At 51.1% G+C, this 17,751-nt stretch overlaps 1 protein-coding gene across 3 annotated transcripts in view; it reads left to right on the plus strand.

Annotated features, from left to right (window-relative positions):
- The window catches only part of RIPOR3 (RIPOR family member 3), a 65,212-nt gene that overhangs the window by 3,044 nt on the left and 44,417 nt on the right, over positions 1-17,751 (plus strand). The gene's annotated exons all lie outside the window — the stretch shown is intronic.

Below are 17,751 nucleotides of genomic sequence, written 5' to 3' on the forward strand. Positions count from 1 at the left end.
GCTCTCTCTCGCTCTTACACGGCGAATAGCACCAAAAGTCAAGGAACTTGCTCATTTTGTTGACAAATGAGTGAAGTTCCAACTCGCTCTTTGGTGGATCACTTTTGTCTCCTTCCTTGAAGTCAAAGGAAATATCAGCCAACATTCCCGAGGAACTCCAGGTGGTCATCAGTCATAACCGTAGGTTGGCCCCAGATACAAGCATTAGGGGCGAAAGTCAATGAAAACATTCTGTGTGAATCAAGTGATGATATGAAATTTGCACAAAGGGGTATTATAAATTTTTATTTGTAAATTCTGTGCTACATGTGCTTTACATCAGTACAATCTATAGTAAACCTAAGTGTATGTGTATGTAAGCTTCCATAGATTTCTATACACACATGCGCACATATGTACACACACACACACACACTTTCTCCTGGAGAGCTGGCTGTTAAACCCTTACCAGCACACCACTGGCTCCACAGCACATATGCTTGTGCCCAGGGTCTCAGGAGCCCTGTCACAGACCACTCACCCCTCAGCCCAGGCTCTGGGCTGTGGACACAGTTCCCTCCACTTCCTCCTCTCGGCTAAAACAAACCAACAGCCGGACTCCTCTCTCCTGCCCTAAGCTCTGGAATGAATGCACAGGTCGGGTGGGATAGAAAGCGTCGTCTCCACTGGCAGCATTTCTGGCGTCCCCTCAGTGGCAGATCCCTGCTCAATTCCATTCCGTGGCGGGTCTCACTCCTGCCATCCTGTATTTTTCATGCACAGCGCGTGATTCCCTAATACAAACGACATCTTGGACCGAGTAGAAGGAACGGCTAAGCCAAAACTATAGGCAAGTTAAGACAAGTTTCTATTTTTAGAAACTTTAGGAGCCAGGTGGGTCCTTTCCAGTTCTCCCAAGCCAACAAGCACGAGAGGAAAATATTTCTCTTTCCCAAGTTCTGCCTCCCCGTACAGTCCAGGCCAAGGAGGGGGCCTAGGTGGGGACATTGGCTAAGAGAAGCACACTGTGACGGCAGAAGCAAGACAGGCCCACAGAAATTTTAAAAAGAACTGAAAACAGGGTTTATTATTATTTTATTTTGTGTGGTCGGAAGGGCATTCCCAAGTTTAAATACCAGTGGCTCCCACTCCAGGTAACCACTGTGGAGTCAGATATGCCTATTCTTTCAGACCATGCATATCTATTCATGTTCATAATTTTAATTTTTCAAAAATGAGATCATTTTCCATTTTCTTCTACATATTCCTTTTTGCACTTGCCAATACACCCTGGGTGTTTACGCTGTAAGCCCACGAAGACCTAAACCGTTCCTTTCAATGCCTGTGTAACACAGTCCCAGCAGATTGTAAAAAGGGTTCCCTTTTGATAACCAAGCCTCTACTTTCTAACCAGGTCTCAAACTTTCTTGACCCCAAAACACACAAGGAGAGCCCAGCTGCTTCCACTTTTCAATAAAAAGAAATTTTATTGTCTCTACCCTCAACCTGAATCCGGAAGCTGACTGCTCGCTGTCACCTCCACTGCCACCACCCTGGGCCAAGTGGCCATCATCTTTCTCTGGGCTCTTGTAGTTGCCTCCTCATTGATGTCTCTGCTTCTCCTCTTGCGTCTCTGACTGTGTATCCTCCACCTGCAGCCAGCAGGGTCCTGTGTCAATGAAATCAGGTCCTGTCCGTCCTGTGCTCAGGACACGCTCCCCTCACCCCCTAGTCCTGGCTCCCATCTCACGAAGAGTAAAAGACAAAGTCCTTACCACACCCACAAGGCCCTGCCAGATCTGGACCTCATCTCCCTCCTTCTCCCCCGTGCCACACTTGCTGTTCTCAATTGTGCCAGGCACAGTCCTGCCTCAGGACCTTTGCACTTGCTTTACCCCTCTGCCTGAGACACTCATTCTCCAGATCACCACATGGCTCACTCCTCACCACTTATCATCATCCAACATACGATTATTTTTCCTTTTCTTAAATGTCTTCTACTAAAATGTGAGTTTCCTGAGGGCAGGGATTTTCTTTTGTAGTTTTTCTTTTGCCTGTTTTGTTCAATGCTGTATCCCATAGTAGGCACTCAATGAATGCTTGTTGGCACATGGTAGGTCCTCAATCCATACTTGTGGAAATATTTGCTTTGCTATGTTGCCAAGTGTGACAAAACAGCCAGACTTTTGGGGAGAATCCTGAATCAGAGTCACCAGGAACCTCTATCCAGTAACTCCATTTCATTTCCAAATACAGTGGTACCTCGGTTTTCTAACGTAATCCGTTCCGGAAGCCCGTTCGAGTTCTGAAACGTTCGAAAACAGCAGGCAGCTAGGCCTCAGGATCTTGTACTCAGCGGGAGCCGCGTGACATGTTCGACTTCCGAGGTGTGTTCGAAAACCGAAGCATTTACTTCTGGGTTCACGGCGTTAGTAAACCAAAATGTTCGTCATCGGAGATGTTTGAAAACCGAGGTACTACTGTACCACATTTTCATAGCCTGTGTTGACTCACCAAGGGGCCAGCATCTGCATAACAATGAGAGTCTGTGGAACTGTGCATCATCAGATGTACCTGTCAGGCCAACCCCAGGCCAGGTTGGCCATCCCAGGCCCCCTTCATGTGGTCCCTGCACTCACCCCCTTGACTGTCTCAGGTGGGTTTGGAGGGTCCTGAAAATAACACCCTCTTCCTGATCCAAGTCCAGAGAAACCTGGGAGTCAGGCAGATTATGGGGTATAGATTCTGTTGTGGTCAGGTGGCTGTTACCGTATTGTCTCTTGAATTGAACCCCCCGCCCCCACCCCAGTCCTCCTCTGAGGACCTTCCCAACGCCACCTTCCAAACTCATCCCTCAGGGGAGAAGGACTGAAGGGAGGGAAGACCTGGCAGATGGGGGCATAGTGTTCCTTTCAAATGCACCCCTGGATGCCTCCACCCACCAGGGACCAAATAGTCATGTCCCTGGTTCACTGCAAAAGGAAGGGCCTGAGAACCCCCGGGAGAGGGTCCACCTACCGTGTTTCCCTGAAAATAAGCCCTACCCCGACAATAAGCCCCAGTTAAGATTGTCAGCCAGATGGACGTATTTAGTACGTTATAACGATGTTCCAGAAGATAACATGACTGCATTTGAATAAATATAGGTTATTGTATATGAAAAAACGAGACATCCCCTGAAAATATGCCCTAATGTGTCTTTTGGAGCAAAATTAATATAACACCCAGTCTTATTTTGGGGGAAACACGGTAGATCCCTGGTTCCAAATCCAGGTCCAGAGAGCTTTCCTCAAGACTTCCAAACTGGACCTCAGGTAGAATTGAATCAATCATCATCTCATCATGACATATGGAAGGAGGCACCCCAATGGCCCACTTTACCCTTCCTTCGGAGTCTCACTGTACCTACTTCTAAAATAAAAAACACGTCTGCCCACCACCCACCCAAGACCTAGAACTCTGACAATTACTGGTATCTACTTATGTGTCCTCAGGGCTACTATCTTGAATTTTGTACTTATCACCTCTCTGCATCTCTAAAATGGCAAGAGCTCCCTTTTTCAGAAGCCTCATTAAATTGTTTGTTCTCGTGCCTCCTTGTTTCTGGTGGGGTTATACGCCCATTCCTGAAAGGCCTGGAATATGCTCATTGGTGGAAGCCTGCCGGGCCAATTCCCTGCTTAAGGGGACGAATGCCACTCAGACCAGTATCTGCAAATCAGGGCATGGGGGACCCCAAAGCCAACGGCTGGCCCTGGGAGGAGGGAAGTGGGGCTGGCAATAGAGGAGGCAAGTCCCCTCCAGGCTGGGCTGGTTTGGGCCGTTCACCTTTGTCACCATCTCATTGAGTGGTAAGCAGCCCAGGCTGGCTCTGGCCTCGTCTGTGTGAGGCTGATGGCTGCGTGCGGGCAGTTGCACACGACATGTCTGGAATACCTATTCCGTAGGGTCATTCCCAGGGATAAAGCATGTCGACTTTTTCAGGGGAGAAAATTCCATTTCTGTTGCCAATTAGTTCTGCTTGAGAACAGCTTTTCTCAACACCAACACGCTGGCCGCCTGGGCTTCAGTTCTGTTGATTAGCTCAAAGTGGGGGAAAAAAAGTCATTTTTCTTTCCTTCCTCCACCCCCAACAGTGAAACCCGGCTGTTCGTGATGAAAGGGGGCCTGTGGATCATTTCGTTTTCCTTGTCATGACTCCAGGAAAGGCTATAAAAATAATCAGTGGGCCCCGCAGGTTGTAATTGACGGGAGAGAGGAGTTGGCTACCACCGAGTCTGAGTTATCACAATCTGTTCCAGTCAAGTCTCTTCTAATGACACCTGCTCCCCCAGGCCAGCGTGGTGGGAAGTGCTGAGGGCGGTCTGCGTGTTTCTCTTCTTTCCCAGCTTCCGGGGTGCTCCTAGCGGATGGGGACCTTGGCAAGATGGAGAGGCTGGGAGGCTGTGTGGCAGAGTGGTTCTGAGTGTGGCTCTGATGCCCACTGCCTGCTCCAAATTCCATCTTCACCATTTATAGCCATGAGGCCGGGGCCAGGGACTTGACCTTTTGGTGCCTCAGTTTCCTCATTTTTAAGTGATGATTGGGGTCCCTCCTCCTGAGTCTGACATAAGGATCAAATGGGTTAATACACTTGGGAGAGGCCCTGACCATGGCTCAAATCCTTCACAAACGTCAGCCTTTAGTATTTGCTTGGGACCCTCCCACTCTTCCTCCGCTGACACGTGAGTCCTGTGTGGCTGTGCCAGAGTATCTTCACCCAGTCTCCTGTTGATGGACGTGAGATCAGTTCCAGCCTTTTGTGACGGCAAATAATGCTGCATTGAATAACCTGTGGCTTTGTGTACCCAGCCCTCCCCTAAGGTATGCGAGCCCCACGATAAGCTTGGCTCTGGACCTTCCTTCCTGGGGCCTGCAGAGTGAAGAGAGGTGTGCGGGCGAAGGGCCAGCCCTGGCCTGGCATGCAGGCAGGCCGGTGTGGAGGGGCGGGCAGGATGCAGGACAGATTCCTCTTGAGTCCCTGGGGGACTGCGGTCCCAGGGTGGGTGGCGGGAGCCCTCCCACCCCCAGCTACCTCGTAAATGCCCTGAAGTGATCTGGGGAGAGGAAATCTGTGCCACACAGGTGTTGCCTATCCTTTGTGATCTTCTTCCTCCAAGACACCCCCTAGGATCTTCGTTCCAGCACCCTTGACTCTCTGTGTACATTTAGCATCCAGGGTATGCAGCTCCATTTTGGAACGGGGGAAACGAAACCCTAGATGTGGAGTCAGGAGGGCCAGATTTTGGCTCTGACTTCTGAGGGCCACCACCCATGTCACTCCTGGGCCTCCGCGTCCTCATGCACACAAGCACGATAATAATCGTGGTAACAGCTTCTCAGGAAGGTGTTTTGGGGTCTCAGCGATGTAACGTGTGCATGGTCTGACCCTGTATTGGGCATGAGAACTACAAGCTTCCCTTAGGAATATCACATCTGTGAGAGTGGCCGGGTCTCACCTGAGCCGCCCACTGGGCCATGGGTACTTGCAGGCAGCGGCGTCTGCTTTGGAAACAGCGTTTAAAAGGAGTCCAACCTAACTGTGTGGCCTTGGGCAACTTACTCCCTCTGAACTGAGTTTTCTCTTGAAAATGGGGGTTCTAGTGATACGTATCTTGCCGGTGTGTTGTGAGAATTCTATAGGCAAAGCGCCTAATGCTTTGGATCTAGCCAGTGCTCGGTCAGTGGGGACTAGTGCTGATACTGCCAATCAGGGAAACACTTGTAAATATCCTCCCGGAAACCGGCACGGTGTCCTGCATGCAGTTGGTGTTAGTGAGTGCAAGTGCATCTGACCGACAGGGCCAAGTCCCCTTGTTATGAAGTAGGGTCTGGGGAGGCGCTGACAGAGGGGGCCCATTTCTCATGTTGCTGACTCCTTCGGGAGAACAGAGGAAAACAGCTGGATATGAGCTGCGGTTATCATCTGGGCCCTTCTGTGAGATGGTGGGCCAGACGTTATCACCCCCAGTATACAGAGAAGAAAACTGGGGTCCAGAGAGGGGACCCTCACCCTGAGCCCCATGGCAAGCACGAGGCCCAGCGAGAGCCGACCCACGTGTCCCGACTCTCAGAGCACTGGTCTTCCCCCCTGACTGACCCTCAGCCCTATGCAGGAAATGGACCGTGGGGGTGAGATCCAGTGTCCCTCTGTGGCCAGAGACCTTGCACATTTCTGACATTTTTGCATCTTGGGACAAAGGGTGAAGAAACTCAGATGAACTTTCTGGTTTCCTGGTGGAAAAACACTCCTGACCCGGGTCGGGGAACTTTCTTGCTGGGTTGCATCGTAAGGGTGGTTTTGCCTGTATTTTGTTACTTTCCCTCCATCCTATTGCTTAGTGGCAGCAACTGCAGACAATCGAGAGAGGGTAAATCCAGGGATACCTTAGGAATTGTCTGAGGACATCAAATGGGCCAGAGGGCTCCTTGCACATTGACGCTGCCCAGGTCCCTGCCCAGTGTGCCACTGGATTTGCCCTGAACGAGGAAGCAAATGAGTGGATATTTGCTGCCTTCACCTGGCCTTCTTCTGCGTGTCCTCTTCTCCTCTTACAAGGACACCAGTCATGGGATTTAGGGTCACTCTAATCCCATGTAACCTCATCTTAACTAATTACATCTACACAGACTCTATTTCCAAAGAAGGTCACATTCTAAGTCTCTGGGGAGCCATGCATCTTGGGGGGGACACTGTTCAATTCACGACACCACCTAATACTTATTAACTGTTATTAACGCTCCTCTTACCACAGGGTTTGTGCAGCACATACTACGTGTAAGCATTTTTCTAAGCTCCTTTCTTTCCTTCTCCCATGTAGCCCTCTTTACAACTTTGCAAAGTGGGTTCTGTGGGTTACCTCTGTTTGAGGCCCAGAGAGGTGAACTGCCTTGCCCAAGGTCACACAGCTGGTAAACAGAAAATCTGGACTTCACACCCTTTGCTGTCTGACTGCAAAGCTGGGAAGGTTTCAAGATGTCCAATCTCCGCCTAGGAGCTTGGAGTCACCATACTTTCTGTCTCAGAATCCCAGCTATCTGAGACCTACTTTCTCCCGGCCTAGGAGAAAGATAGAGTGTGCTGCTGATGGAGCATAGAGAAGATCCAAAGCTAGGATAAGAGAGAAGCAGCACTCCAGCCTCCGACTGGGGGTCGAGGGCCAGGCCCCTAACTTGCCTGCTGCACCCTGGGCAGGAGCCTGCTCCTGGCACCTGCCCCTCAGGGCAGTTGGGAGACCAGTACCGATGATGGTTGTTACCATTCCTCCAGACACCTGTCCCCCAAAGAGGCCATGAAAAGGGGGAGGAAGGGAATCTTGCCCTTAGAGTGGCACACGTGAAGTTGTGTTCTGCCTCGGATCACTGGTGCCTGGCTCGCCTGTGGGTGGGCAGCCGGCGTGACCCCTGTGGGTGTACGAGCATGCCAGAGGCACACATTTCATCCCTAACATCTGGTAACATTTTAGGAGTCTTGACTTGGGCGACAAATTGAAAGATGGTCCATTAAAGTGTGATTTATTCGACACTGAGACAACGCTATCAAATGCTCGCAAAGTGGTTCACTCTGTCGGGTCCGCAAACCCTGACTTCTTAGGCCAGGCCTGGCCAAGGCCCTCCTAGGGTGACAGTGAGGGGAGAGGGGGCCTGGTGGGGTCGGAATGGGGTCTGACAGAGATAAACAAGCATGCTGCCATACGATGTACGGCAGTTTACATTTTTACACGCCTGGGTTGTGGCCGTGGAGAGAACTTGCTTTGGTTAATGGGAGGCGTGTGCATTAGGAGTCTCTTGGAGCCATAAGCTCAGAGTCAGGAAGGAAGGATTAGAGTTTCCAACAACTGTGGCTTTGGGGCCAAGAAATATTGTGCTGTCAGCAGGGAGAGCTGGGGAGCCTTCTCCTGGCCAGCGAGTGGGTTGGTGGCCTCTGGGGAGATCAGGGGTTCCCGAAGGACACTGCCAGCCTGCAGAGCTTTGCTGGGGATGGCTGACCAGTGTGTAGGAGCCGGCCACATCACAGAGAGCGCTGCCCCAAAGCCAGACTGCCTGGGTTCAAATCCTGCTGCCTCTACTGACCAGGTTACTGTTTCACATAACCTACCTGTGGGGGGGTGGGTTTGTGGGGATTCCCTGAGCTAATGGCACGGAGCGAGTTCTCATTAATGCTGACCTTTGCTGTCATGGTGAAGATAGGGTGTGCTGCTGGTGGTGCATAGAGAAGATCCAAAGCTAGGATAAGAGAGAAGCAGCACTCCAGTCTCCGACTGTGGGTCGAGGGCCAGGCTCCTAACTTGCCTGCTGCACCCTGGGCAGGAGCCTGCTCCTGGCACCTGCCCCTCAGGGCAGTTGGGAGACCAGTACCGATGATGGTTGTTACCCAATTGGGGCGGCCTGTGTGTCTAGCATCTGAGAAGCTGGAGTGGGGAGGACCAAGAAAGGAGCTGGGATTACCTCCCAAACCTCTACCTGTTACAGGTGAGTTGCCTGTGGGCTGCCAACTAGTCTCCAGGCCTGTGAACATCAAGCATCTGATTCCCCAACTTAGGAGGGAGGGAAGGACAGACATTGGCCACATGGCCCCTGTGGCACTTCTGCTTGGGTGGCTCCAGCTCCAGCTGAGACAGATGTGCCCTCTCTGGGCAATCAAGCCTGGTTTACAGGTGGGCAGCACGACGGGTCCAACTCAGGTCTGAGTGTCACACGGTCTTTCGTTAAGGCTCCCAGGTCCTGTGATGCGTGTCCAGGTCGAAAGTCTGTTCTCCCAACTGAGAGTCAGGCATCTGTTACCATGTGAAGGCTGAAGTGTGACCCCTCCCCTTTGTCCCTGTCACCCCCCGGACTGACTGCCCAGGGGCTGTGGCCAGGCCGTGGTACTCATGCCAGCTGGCTGCAGCTCTCCCACGAGGGTCAGTTTCTGGGGCTATCAGATGTTGTGGCTATCAGCTTGTTTGTCTCCATGGCGCCAAGCCCGGCCAGCTTTTGGGCAACAGCAGCCCCAGAGGGAACATAATCCATGAAGAAGGGACAGCAGAACCCGGTGTGGGGGTGGCAAAGGATGCTGAGCGTCCTGGCGGCTCTGAGCACTGGTCCTTGGGAGCCTCAGGAAGAACTGGCTGGTGAAGTGAGGACACAGGCAGGGCTTCCCCTTGGCGAGGAACCTTCCCAGGGGTGCAAAGGCCTTGTGGCAGCTGCTCAGTGAAAGCTCTTCACAGCTTCAGTCCGATCGGCCCCTTGGGTTTTCTTTCCTGATTCTGTGATCTTCTCATTGCTCCAACCAGTCATCTCATTCACTCATCCATCCATTCAGTTATTCGTTGTATTGGTCCTTGTAATGGACCTATAAGGTGAGGAGGTGCAATTCTTATGCCCCTCTTTAGATGAGGGTACCCACATAAAGTAACTTGTCCAGGGGTGCAGAGCTACCGAGGGGCTGCCTTAGTCTTTTGCAGCTACATTCCACATGACCCCAAAATGTAGCCCCTTAAAACAACACGTGTTTATGATCTCAAGCTTCTGTGGGTTGGGGGTCCAGGCATGGCTTGGCTGGGTCCTCTACTTCAGAGGCTCTCACAGGCCTCAGCCAAGGTGGCGGTGGGGCTGCAGCCATCTCAAGGTTCAACTGGGGCAGGATCCACTTCCAGGTTCGCTCAGTGTATGGACAGGATTTAGTTCCTTGCGGGTCCTTGGACTGAGGGCCTCAGTTCCTCTCTGGCTATTGGCTGGAGGCCTCAGGTCTTCTCTGGCTATTGGCTGAAGGCCTCAGTTCTTAGCCATGTCGGCCTCTCCAGTGTGGCAGCTTGCTTTGTCAAAGTAAGCAGGCCAAGAAGATGTGTGTGCACATGTGCGTGCATGCATGCATACGTGTGTGTGTGTGTGTGTGTGTGTGTGTGTGTGTGGGGAGAGAGAGAGAGAGAGAGAGAGAGAGAGAGAGAGAGAGAGAGAGAGAGAGCTGAGTCACTGTCTTTTAAAACCTAATCTTAGAGATGACATCCCATCACTCTTGCCATATTCTAGTCATCAGAAGCAAGTCACTGGGTCCACTCACACTTAAGAACTTAAGAAGAGCGGGACTGCCAGCAGGTGGGATCACTGAGGCCATGTCAGAAGCTGCCCACACAAAGGTCAAGCCCAAGTTGGGTTTGAGCCCAACAGGGTCTGAGTCCAAAGCCTGTGCCCCTGAGGAAGCCGAGACAAGAATTCTTGCTTCCCGGTCCCAGTCCTGGCTTCCTGCCACCCAGAGTCACAATGGAACCTCATATTCACTTCCTCCGTGGATGTTCACTGAGCACCCACTCTGGTTTGGACAGAGCTGAGCGGACAGGTGTGGTTCCCGCCCACAGGAGCCTCCCGCCTGGTGACTAAAACGGGGCTGTCCATTACTCACATGTGTATGCAGGGAAAAATGTCTTTTCTTTATTTCTTGTAACTGATCTGAGCTTTCTCACAAACCCCAGTCCTAGCGCAATGAGGAAACACACCAGATTTAGTGTAATCTGGTCAATTTAATCTGACCCAGTCCTTTAGGCCTTTCGGTAATGCTCAGCTCAGATTTCCTTCTGCTCCCTCCCAGCCCTTCTCTAGGATGGCATCACCCGGCTCTGTGTCTGGGAGGTACATTGATGACAAGACTTCCTGGCGGTGCGGGGAGCGGCTGCAGTGGGGTCTGTGGCCATGTCTGTTGCCTAAAGTCGATGCTTGCCTTTCTGGCATTTGTGGCTGCAGCTGACGGCCGGCAGAACTTGGGGCTTGGAGCCCTACCTGGCTCCCTTGTCTCTACCTTGGCTTAGATACCCCTTATCTCCACTGCGTCTGGTCCCTCACCCAGGCCGTCACCGCCAGCCCCTGCTGCAGTCACTCTGCCTCATGCCCCAGTAGTGTGTCCCCACCTGACTAGGAACGTGTGGAGCTCCATCCTGGCCATGGGAGATGGGGGGAACCCCGTGAAGCCAGAACAGCAGAACATCGGAGCTTCCTTTCTTTCAACCTACAGCATCTCCAGGGCCCCCTCCCTAAACTGGTGGGCGGTGGTCTCGATGCAGCTTCCTCCTCGAGCCCCTGGAGGCTCAGTGCAAACCCCTGCCTTGGAGCTGACTCTGTGTGTATAAAAAATTACAAATAAATAGAAGCAGTCAACACGTAGAAGGCCGGTTATACACCAAAGTCCATTCTAAGCACCTTACACATTGACGTATTTAATAACTCACAGCAACTCTGTGAGGAAGTCCCGTAAGTCTCATTTTACAGATGAGGAGAGTGAGGCCCAGAGAAACGAAATAACTTCCTCATGGTGACATAGGTAGTAAGTGGCAGAGCTGGGATTTGAACCCAGGTAGCCCTGAGTTCACCACTACCCTCCTACATGCTTTTGTCCTCTCTGAGCTAAAGCGAGAGAGGGGCTGTCCTCCCTTCGTCTATGCACTGGCCCCTTCTGCCCTAGATAGCACCTCTGGGATCATGGCTGAAAGGAGACCTTCTCTACTTACCCAAGGACTTGGGAAAGGTCTGTGCCTTTGCCATGTAATTGGGAGCTAGAGGACTTTTAAAAAATGTTTTCTCACAGTGGTGTCTTTTAAGTCTGCTGTCTCATGGCAAAACCTATTTTGACTATGAGGAGTTAAATATTACCACCATCCTGCTCTGTATTCCTCTGTACAAATCCAAACCTTCCCAGGCAGACAGATATCCGAGGACCAACAGGGGAGGGCTGTCCACCCAGAAAGGCAAAGAGGAAAGTACAGTAATATTTTTCAAACTATTACCTGTTAGAGAAATGATCACACACTTCATTCGTCACAGTTGTGCTAACTATGCTGAGTGGGGACACAAATAGCAACGAGGGTGTGTAAAAACTGTCACAGCCCCGTAAGGCTGCTTCATCAAAGTCCCACAGACTGGGTGGCCAGAGCCTCCGTCACAGCTCAGCCCCTGTCAACAGACTCTGGACGCTGGGTGGAGGCCCAGCCTCAGTTTCCCCATCTGGGGAAGAAAGAGATCGACCTGTCACCTTTGAAAGGAAGCAGCTGCTAGGCAGTTGGCTAGGGGCTGACCCAGCATGCTGGAAAGGCCAACTCTCAAAGGAGGGAGGCTGCGGAGAGCAAGTTATGACCCCCCATGGTGGAATGATGCAGGAATTCTGAGGGCATCCCAAACACCCTTCTCTCTCTCCTCCATTCTCCTCCCTTCCCGCCCTGGTCTAGGGTGATCTAAACGAGAATGACATGACTACTACTATAAAGACCACTCACTAAGTCAGGCATTGTGAAGGCATTGTAACATCGAATTCTCAGAAAGGGCCCTGCTCAGTGGGTAGTATTTTCATCCCCATTTTACAGAAAGAAAAACTGACGCTCAGAGAGGTTAAGCAACTTGTCCATGATGACATAGGAAGAATGAGACAAGCTAGGATTTGTCCCCAGGTCTATATGACTTCAAAGCCTTCACTATCCTCCCACTGCTGCTGTGCATTTCAGGTTTATGGATGGCAGGGGCCGGAGGGGAGTGTTGTTAGGGCACAGAAGAATTTGCCCCAGAATAAAACTTCAGAAGCCAGTTTCCAGAAGTGCCCAGAGCTGTTAGTTCTGAATCACAGTCCATGCCCTGGCCTCGCTGTGAAGGAGCCAGGCCAGTAAGCTGAGCTTGGGTGAGGATATGTTAAGAACTTAAAGCAGAAACCCAGTTTTGCAATGTTCTAGGACAAGGCAGGGAAGTTTCCTCTGGAGACGGGGTGGAGGTTCTGGTCTATTGAACTGGACAAGACGGGTGTGCAGGGACGTTAACTTTGCTAGTTGTTGGTTAATTGTTCCCTCCCAAGGGTGTGTGTGCATTATGCCAATGTTTTTAAACAAACTTTAACCAAGTTAGATTCAGTGCCCCAGGAAGCTAAGGTAAAAGCATCAAAACTTTGTCTTGGGGGGAACAGAAGGATATTCCAGACAACTTGCCCTCTTTTGGACTCTACTCATCCAAACCAGAGGCCGTCCTTTCAGAGACCCATTGGGAGGAGTCTCTCAGGCTTCTACATTTGAAGAAATTGGTGTCCTTGCTCTGCATTCTAAGCTTCTTGTCTTGGCTGGGTTGAAGAAGAAAACAAAGCCCAGATGTTCTTTCTGTCACGTTAGCCAAACCCTTCTTTGGTGCCCATTCTGGTTCTGACTGGGAAAAAGAAAGAATCTGTGTGCATTAGGACTCCTTGAGTTACAAGTGATGAAACCCCAATTCATACTGGCTTAAGCAAAAAAAAACCCCAAGAAAACCCATGTATTGACTCACAGAATTTAAATGTCTAGGGTTAGGTGGAGCTTCAAGGATGGCCAGATCCATTGGGGTGGCTGAGGGTAGGAGATCTTAGGGCTGATTGTCAGTGACCTGGCCTGGAGGACATTTCCTTGTCTGAACCCGTCACGGTGGCTAGAAGATGTGGTGGTCTGAATGGGCCTCGATGGTGTGCACTGAAAAGGGTAAGGGGTCACTGACCATGAGAAACCTGGGGTGCTCTTAGAAGAAAGGTCAAATCAAAAGAGAGATCTTAAGTTTCATTTGAGCCAACAAGCTCTTAAGAATCTGAGCCATTTTAAGCTTTGAGGAGCATCTGGGTTAGGTTGGCAAATATGTGGTGGCAAACATACCATGCTTCCCCATCATTCAGTTCATGGCAGACATTGCCAATCAATCACAGCACCCTTTCTTAGTGAGCAAACCACAGCCTCAGAATCCATCTCAGCGCTACACCGGAAGCAACCCGTACCCGTCAGTTGGTGTTAGAACTTGAGCCGAAACCTATGTGCAATTTCTGTTCCAAGCCAATGGAGTCACGGAAACTGAAGCCCTGAGATTTGGTGCGATTTGCCCCATGTCACACAGGAACTCAGGGACCGACCCTCCCCACTCTCGGCCAGCTTCCTTTCCTGTAGGATTCTGCCTGATTCGAGCATTGAGAGGAGGTCTGTCCCTCAGGGGAGTTTTCCACTCCAGACAGCTGCTGCACGTGGAAGAGAAATAGACTTGAAGTCAGAGGCAACCAGAAAGCTCGGCCACTGACCTGGTTCTTGCTGAGTGTTGCCTGGAGCTGAGCACAGCCCGGTGGTCACAGAGGCAGGATGGCACACGGGGGACCCACCAGTCAGACCATTTGTCCGTCCACAGAGATCTTGGTGGGCGTTTGGTGCCTCACCTTAAATACAATGAAAGCAGGTACCATGCTCTACCAAACACACATTCTCAAAAGGGGGTGATGCTGGAGTTATTCCATCTGGGGGGGCGGGGGGACAGGGCTGTCTTGGAGGGGAGAAAAGATGTCTGGCAAGCAGTCTAAGAAAGCCATAAGGTAGAGAGTAAGTCTCTAGCTGGTATTCTCCCTGCTCAGCCGCAGCCAAGCAGGCAGAAAATAGGTGCCAAAGTACCAGCTGCTTATTTGGCTGTAGGAAGGCATGGCGGGGTGTCTTGACCCCTCAAGGAGCCTGTTGTTTCAAAGGGCTGCCATTGGGCTCTCCGTGTGCCTCTCACAAAGCTATGGGCTTTGCATGCATTACCTTAATTCCAATTCACAAGACAATCCTATGACGTAGGTGACCTTATTCCCTATGGACAGAGGCTCGGAGAGGTGGAGCAGTGCTGCCCGTGGCCGCACGCCAGTGAGGGCGGAGCCGCGCTCCAATTCAGGCCCGCCCGCCCCTCATTCTGACCGGGCCACACGCACGGGCTGGCAGGCATCGTGGAAGAGAACAGAACAGAGTGTGTCAGTCACTTAAGAAGCATGGACCTCGCTGTGCCCAGCAGCAACTCTGAGCAGGGTACCGGGTGGGATCAGAGAAGTACGTGGTCGTTCCCACAAAGGACGGGGTGGGCACTCGGGAACATGTCACCACGGAGGCAGAATAACATAAGAAAATGCCTGTCCTGACTCCCTCAATGGAGCTCACAGCCCTCAAACAGGTGCGGTCAGCAGTTTGAAAACTTCTAGTTGAGCACAACCCCCAACCCCCACTTGACAGGTGAGAAAACTGAGGCTCAGAAAGGAGCACTGACTTACCCCAAAGCACACAGACAGTGAGTGTGGGACCAGGATGGAGTCCGTATCTTGGTTCCTGTTCAGCTGACTCCCGTGGGGGCTCTGAGAGACAGCAGGAACTGAATGGTGGAAAGTCAGTGCTGGGACATCCGAGAGGAAGGCCCTGGGGGAACCCTGGCTGGAGAAATGCCGACGGGTGCTGGGCCTCGACGCCTACAACTGTTTCCCCGGGGACGGCATTGCAGTTATTATGGCAGCACCTAGATATCACCACCTGGGCTCAAACCCAGGCCCAGGGCCTGGCACTCGAGAAGCATTCAGTTTCACAGATGTGATCACTTATTACTGCTGATTTATTTCCTTTTGGAAATTTCCTTTTAATTCTTTTTGGCTTTCCCTTGTGTCAGGGGATCTGATCCTACTCAAGGCAGACCCATCTGACGACAAAAGCAGACCCTCCCAGGTAGGCTGGACACACCGACGCCTCCGGCGGGTCTGGCAGGGGCTGGAGGGAGCGTCAAGTTTGCGGCTAATCCTTTTCCTCATCAGTAGTCAACTTCTTGCAGCCTCTGAGGGACGTCTGGAGGAGGGGCTGCTGATTGTAGAAACAGCTGGAAGGGAAATGTGAGGGCACGTGTGGCCACAGCAAGGGCCTGTAGCTGGCAGAGCGTCACTACAGTGTATTGGAAAAGGTACCATACTTGGAGCCCATCAGAAGCAGGTTCAAATTCCAAGGCCACTTCTCATGGCTAAGCCGCTTTGCCTTAATGAGACTCGGTTTACCCCTGGTAGTGCCCTGGGCACTGGATCACTGCCTGTCACGTGAAAGCTATCCATCCCCATTGTCAGCTAAACTCACTGTGGACAAACAGCTGTGCTGGGGGGACCCAAGGGAAATGGAAGACGTATTTCTGCCCCATCGCAGCCTGCCCCTTCTCTCCCAGGCCCCTGACCTGCCCTTCAGCCTCAGCTGTTTCTGGCTTCACCCTTTGTCCAACCTCCAGAGACATCCTGATAACAGCAGTTCTGAGACGAGAAGGAGTCGTGGTGAGGACACCATGTTCTTGCAGCAAAGTCCTAAACTCTGTGCCCCTCCTCCAAGGGTCTCGGATCCAGAAAGGGGGACTCGTCACTGGGATGTGCAAGGATGCTGCTTGGAATCCTAAACTCTCCCAAAGGGCTCCTGCTGGCTTTGGTGTGGTCTGTGTGGGCTCCAGGGATCCGAAATCTATTCTGACAATTTCAGGTGAAAAAAAAGGACGCATTTTAAGGTTATAGAGACGTTCCCTTTAGTTATTAGAAAAACCCAAACACACCAAACCCTACACAATCGAATAAAACCAATTTGAAAAGTCCAGTGGTAGGGTGGGTTTCAGGTGAAGTTTGATCCAGTCGCTCAGTACAATCACCGAGATCCAGAATGCCATAGCACCTACCCCTTCTTCCACATACGTCTGCATGTTATGCCCCCAGAATGGTCATTCCAACTCCAAATATCTATACCAACTGGAATGTCCTGTATCTCTTGATTTGCATTCCTGAGGGACTGAATCTGACGCCCAGGCTCATCCTTTTGATCCAAGCACCAGAAGTTGTATGTTTCTGGCCAGTGAATGGATGGTCTCTCCCGGGTGCTTGTTCCAAGGGGCTGGTCGGGTCATCAGTGGCCAGACCACGAGGGTCACGTGCCTGCTCCACCTCAGTGGAGGCAGCATGTCTGAGGAGGGGTCAGGGACAAGTCAGCTACCCCAGTACCGTCCCAGAGAAGGGGGAACTCAGCCTGTGAGTCCCCAAAGACCTTGTATTTCCTCCCTGGCCTGGAGACTATCTAAAGAAGCCTAGTTTGTTCTTAACTAGTAATTTTAGGGAAATTTTAAGTCTGGTTCAGGGTAGAATTTTTTTGCCTAGTTATTTCCCAAGGCTCTGTTTTTCTGGTTCATCCTGTAGGGGAACTTCAGGCTCGGGTTCAGGAAATGGGTCCCTGAGAAATCAGTCAACAACCACATGTGTCTGCCATCAGTGAGCCCAGGATCATTCTCAGATGGCTGCTAACAGGCGGCCAAACTGCTTTTCCAAACAAACTCTGCATTATTTTATTACTTTCATACCAGGAAAAAGGTTTGATCTTCAAAACAATGCACCCACGTCATTGATTAGGCTGGAAGAACCTGTTTGGCCATATTTAGAAACCACAAGAAGGTTAGAGAATAAATTTAGAACTGAACTCTGAACCTTGAGGGCCAGCAGCTCCGTCTGGCACAGTGTACTTGCTGACTCCACGTGGTACCTTGAGTTTGGTTGAATTTTCCCTCAGACTCCTGCATTCACAGAATTCTTGTAGGATAACATGCCCTTCAGGAGTATGACCTGGCATCTAAGCCTATCTCTACTACTTATAAGCGGTGTGATGCTGGGAATGTGTGTTAACCTCTCTGAGCCGCAGTTTCATCATGTTTTAAAGAAGGGGGGTAATAATATCAACCTCATAGGGTGTCACGAAGATTAAGATTTTTTTATTGCTTCAAAACAGACCTAACCTTAAACGTACCATTTTAACCATTTTTAAATGTATAGTTTTGTGGGATCAAGTACATTCACCCTGTTGTGCAACCATCACCACCATCCATCACCAGAATTTCTTCATTCTCCCCGACTGAAACTCTGTCCCCATGAAACAATAACTCTCCATTCCCCGTTTCCCCAGCCCTTGGTGACCGCCATTTTAATTT

This window comes from Rhinolophus ferrumequinum, chromosome 23 (genome assembly GCF_004115265.2).
Source record: "Rhinolophus ferrumequinum isolate MPI-CBG mRhiFer1 chromosome 23, mRhiFer1_v1.p, whole genome shotgun sequence".
Taxonomy (NCBI): domain Eukaryota; kingdom Metazoa; phylum Chordata; class Mammalia; order Chiroptera; family Rhinolophidae; genus Rhinolophus; species Rhinolophus ferrumequinum.